Source organism: Haliotis asinina, chromosome 14 (assembly GCF_037392515.1).
Source record: "Haliotis asinina isolate JCU_RB_2024 chromosome 14, JCU_Hal_asi_v2, whole genome shotgun sequence".
In the NCBI taxonomy this organism is placed as follows: Eukaryota; Metazoa; Mollusca; class Gastropoda; order Lepetellida; family Haliotidae; genus Haliotis; species Haliotis asinina.
In genome coordinates, this window is record NC_090293.1 from 17,169,619 (window position 1) to 17,175,649 (window position 6,031).

A 6,031-nucleotide genomic window follows, 5' to 3' on the forward strand; every position below is an offset into this window, starting at 1 on the left:
CAGAACATGCACAGACAGTCGTACGATCTGCACCAGGTCTTATCTGTTTCCAGTGGATAGGGGGCGATGGGATAGAATAGTGGTTAAAGCGTTCGCTCGTCACGCCGAAGACGCTGGTTCGATTCTCCACATGTGTACAATGCGTGAAACTCATGTCTGTTGTCCCCGGTGAATTGCTGCAATATTGCTACAAGCGGCCTAAAACAGAACTCACTCACTAACTCCAATGGATAGCAATCTTGATATGGAACATACAGTTCAGTAAGCGGTATGATATACCAAGGTCTTATAAAGTCAATTGTAGTGAGACCGGCAGAATGAGAGGAAAAGAGAATCACAATGCAAAATAGAAAGAAAGAGTATGACAGGGACATACACACAAACACAGGCTCAAAACGTTTCTTCCTTTTCCTATCATAAAACATTAATTTGTCAAAACTTACTCACCTGACCCGTGTGGGTTAGATCTGGGTTAGAACTGGTCTTCAGTAACCCATGCTTGTCGTAAGAGGCAACAACAGGGATCGGGTGGTCAGGCCTGCACAACCGCAAATCAAGACAATATATAAAAATTACCGCAATATGTAAAAACTTCACGCAAAACTTAAAACATTAACTCAGTATGTAACCAATTAACGCAGAATGTATAATATCTTTAACACAAGAAGTACAACACCTAAAGCAAAACGTAAATAATTTGTACTGAAATATGTAAAAAAAAAACTATCGCAATATGTAAAATCCAAATTTAGATTTGAAGATTAGGGCTAACAATCAAAATCCATTTTCTCACAAATTGGGTAAAAAATAGTGTAATTACAAAAAAGTCAGATATCACAATGTTCCTGACAAAATAAACTACATACATTTTTTTACAAAATTTCACCTGGTTCTTCAGTATACACGAAAGCCTAGTTGATAAACACAATAATTTACTTGCATATAAAAATATTTAATCGATTTTATAGTCTATTTCCGAAAGTTCCATCTTTTCATAAATGGTAGTTTGGGTTATATTCATTGTTCTACTCATTCCGTGCTGATGACCTACCTACCTACCTCTCTCTCTCTCTCTCTCTCTCTCTCTCTCTCTCTCTCTCTCTCTCTCTCTCTCTCATATTATTTAAATTGCGTCAAATGCAATAGCTTTATTTTATTAAATCTGAGCGATCTACATTGGGATCCAAATGTCTCTAGTATTACTCGGCAGCAATATTAGTTGTCACTTGACTGAAGGACATCACACGTGATGTAATGGAAATACACGAATCACTGCGATGCATCTTGTATGTCCACTATACCTAAAACTGCTGGATGAATTTACCATTTCTGAATCAAATATAATTCGTGTCCAGCGAGACATTTATACTTAAACAGTAATTTTCACATTTTGGAGTAATATACCATATGTACATGTATCATCATAAATAGGATATTGTCTCTAAAAATCATTCAGGATGTTTCTGAAACAAATCAACTACCTATAGTCTTTCGTAGATCCTAGGGGATATTTCAAAGTTTTATATCAGGATTTGTTACATTTCATTTGTGTCTTTGGGGTGACATAAAAAACAAAACTGTCTGTCTATCAAGAGAAGGAACTAATACATTCACGTGCTATTACTTAAGCACTAAATAGGACAAACTGAACAGGTTTCTCAACATAAACAAAGAAGAACTAAACTGACTCACGTAATCACCGACAGTCGAAGTATATACCACTCACCGGAAGTAATACCACACGATTCTTTCCTCTTTCATCCGGAGAGAATGGATTACAAAGTTGATCCACTCCGCTCCACACAGATGTAAAGACGCATCTGATACACTTCCAGTTTATCGGATAGTTCAGTAGTTAAAACAGGAGACCTCCGCAGTTCCGGTTCGATCCCAAGTTCGAAGATCTATCACCACATGAAATGGGAGATGGGGTAGCCTAGTGGTTAAAGCGTTCGATCGTCACGCCGAAGGATCGTGTTCGATTCCCGACATGGTTACAATGTGTGAAGTCCATTGCCGATGTTCCTGCCGTGATATTGCTGGAACATTTACCAAAGCGGCTGAAATCCTACTCACTCACTCAACACATTTTACTTGTTATCAATGTACCAAAGAATTTAATCGTACAAAGGTATTTATTGATATCACTGGAACTATAGTGTACTGCTGATTTTTCACAAATACATGTCGAGGAACCTGACATGACTTATTCATCCTGAGACAATGTGTATCGGTCACATTGTGATTGTCAAGAAGTAACCAGTCAAGAAGTAACCATTCACTGAGTTATCTCCCTTTGACCACTAATCTATTTGTGCAGCCATAATCACAATTTGGGACAAAGGTCAACACGGACAACATCTTGATGAAATCATCCTGAAAGTTTCTATCAGCTTTTTTCTTCATTCAAAATAAATTTTCCTGCTTTACTACCAGTCCAGTATAATTTACATGTATTTACCTGTGAAGCTCCGGGTTACCAATGGTCTTCAGCCACCCACGCTTCCTTAGGAGGCGTGTGGTCAAACGTCATCGTATACCCATATAGCTGGAATGTTAAATAACAAAGTATTTTGCTATATCAATACATAGCTAACGTGGTAGAAGATAATAATAAGAAGGTTGGACTCATCATTTCTGTCCCTGGATACCGACCGTGATGCACGTGCAAACTGTCAACGGTTTATTCATGCCAGACGTGACACCAGTTCAACGTGAATTGACGTAATCACGTGATGATCGTGCAAGATGTATTTCATGTCTACGCGAGCTTTTCTTCAATTTAGTGCAGACTGTTTCTTCAATTCGATTCTTTGCATTTGAAGAGGAAACGTTCCCCAAACATATTTGTGTCAGTGGTATTATCTTCATTAGGTTTCATTTTTACCTACAACCTCATACTTTGTGCTACACTAAGCAAGAACATAAGTTATTTTAATTATTACCGTTGTTCATTATTTTAATTTCAGTTCGATACTTCAACAGAAAATCAAAATATCAATTATGCTTTAAATGAAGAAAAGTGTCTCAGTCCATTTCAATCAATTTCAATCATCATAATTAAGCCTAATTTAATTGTCGAAACTGAAATGGAAACGTATTGAACATAACAAAAATAAAACAAAAGTATGTCTAGAGTACAAATCTCCTACCTGATCAGAAAGCTAGAGAGCGGACTGGCGAAACTAGAAATACAAATGAAAAAGGCGTTTTTGACAAATTGTGTTGCTTATTTTATGAAATTTTTAAATTGGGATAACATTTTCATAAATTTGATGAGGAAAGATGAAACTGACTTGCTTTTTATGATCGTGCAAGGGTAAGACTGTGTTTTTGACACCAGGGCATAAACGGACACTGCGGAAAGTTCAGACAAGATGACTTTGAATTACTTCACGTTGGTATGAATTTTAGTCGGGCGAGAGATGGGAAACGCTGACAAATAGCCTATGTGTGTGTTCAGCGTTATTATTTGATAACAACGATTTATTTTCAGTTGTTCCCGACTGCGTTTTATTCTCTACTATCAATGCAAAGCTATGCGCCACCCAGTATATTTTGACAATTCAGGTTGTCTCATAGGAATTCTTTCAAGAAACAAACAAACAAACAAAACATCAAAACACAGCTATCATAACTTGGGTTAGTACCTGTAGTTTGAAAACAAATAATTGCTTAAATTATCTTTTACTTTAAACAGTTTCCTAAAAAAGATTACTTTCTGAAAAGTGAAAATTAGAAATGACTGTTGCATGGTCACACGATTTTCGGGGCGGTGGGGTAGCCTAGTGGTTAAAGCGTTCGCTCATCACGCCGAAGACCCAGGTTCGATTCCCCACATGGGTACAATGTGTGAGGCCCATTTTCTGGTGTCCCCCGCCGTGATATCGCTGGAATATTGCTAAAAGCGGCGTAAAACCAAACTCACTCACTCTCACACGATTGTCATTTTTGACAAGTGAAACCTAAGCAGAATAGGAATACGTGTAGCTGTCATGCTTGAAAAAGCAGTACCATCATATCTTTAACACTATTTCCTTTAACTGTAAATACGAATGATGATCATATCCCTAAATCAGTTACCAGATGAACGTTCCCTAATTATGGATTGGTCTTCCCAATTATATATCCAAACACTCCCACAGCTTCACATCTTTGTGTCGAAGTAGGCTGGCGCTTACCTTTATATTCTCGGTTCATAACCTGATCTTCACTATCGCTGTCAGTGTGTTCACTACCACAGTCACCTTAAACAGTCACATTAAAACAAGATACCCAGCACACAACTACACAAAGACGGGCATTATTATCATTTTAGCATTTATTTTGTGGTGAAATACTTATCTTTATTTTTATAAAACTATGAAATCTATACCTCACTCGAGCCGAATAATGAGATGTAAATATAGCTTTATGTCGAACACACTACTTCCTGCCTAACTTGTGATTGCAGGGGAACATTGTGAAGAGCAACAGGAAAATGAGTTATAGACAACAGTTCATGAGCAGGAAACCTGTCACCCAGATGTCTCAGGTGGAGCAATTCACCGTGCAGAGTTGCCTCCCATGGGTGCACCAGAAACCGATGCGCATGGGTTCAAATCTCTGCTCGACCCGTTTGTGTGTCTAGGTTCGTTCACCAAAGCGGCACTTGCATCACGTTCTCTGCACGTGAAGTAAACATGTCGGTGTATCTTATAGTACAATTCCGGGCGGTGGGGTAGCCTTGTGGCTAAAGCGTTGTCTCGCTGCCCCAGAGACCCGGGTTCAATTCTCCACATGCGTACAATGTGTGAGGTTCATTTCCTGTGCACTCCGCTGTACATTTGGAAAATTGCAAAAACACTTACGGATTAGTACAATTCCAGTAAATCGTTTGTATTTATAGTTGAATCATGTCATAAGATTTGCGTTTGTTTCAAACGTCGCTGTAGAGCGAGTATAATAATTCTATACACATTCGAGGTGTTCAGCATTTAGCATTAAATGTGTTTACAACGCCTGCAACCGCACTGAGATGTGAGGTAAACAACGGATTTGACCAAGAGGTCAGCAGATCCTTGCTTAGCAAAGCGCAACAACTTGCTCCTCCACAGCACATTTTAGGGAGATAGAGGCATACAGAGAGTCACAGGGAGACACACCCCATCCCATTAGTCGCAGTGGTTGAAGAAAAATAACTGGTAATGAAACGTTTCTGTATAACGAAAAAGTGTAGGTATATTTCTGTCGATAAATACTTCTCCATATAACTGAGCGCGAAGGATAGTTTGTTCTATAGATATCATTAGAAATAATCATATCAAAACACCTTCAGTTTGAATTTGAATTAAATACATGTATACAGAACACATATTGATCTATTCACGTCTCTCGACCAGTAGAAAAAATGATTACATGCTCTGGGTGCTTTTGAAAAATCTGTTTTCAGAGGCTGTATGACGTGTTGGTCCCTATTAAAATTTGAATTGAATTTGATAGTTTCAAACTATTAAAAACTATTGTTTGAGAAAATAGTTAAACATAAAGTTGCATTGATATGAACCCACCTCAGAATATTTGTCTAATAAACGTAATGTTATCAAAATAGTATTGTAATTGGGCATACATCAGATTCGAAGTACAGTTAGTATTATTAATATAGAAACCATATATTAGTTGTATTATGTATGTATTTTCAGTAACGAAACAGTAATAATAATTATCCCTTATTTGCTACAGATAATATCAAATATTAAAATGATCTAATATTTGAAATGGTTACAAAAAAACCTAAGCTGCGCAGCGAAAGACAGTACTCACCTTCAAGGTTAGGAATGAAACGAAAAAGATGATTTGACATGCGTTTATGAGTGTAATATTATGGAATAGTCTTCAAGTGTGTAGATACTTTGACCTGCATGTGGTTTATAATCAACTATAACTGAAACATTTAGGATATAGAAGATACAAACATTTCATTGGTCAGTCATTTTTATTTGTCGAGAACGTGAACGTGCGGCCCCTTATACGACGCGCGCATGTGTGGTCT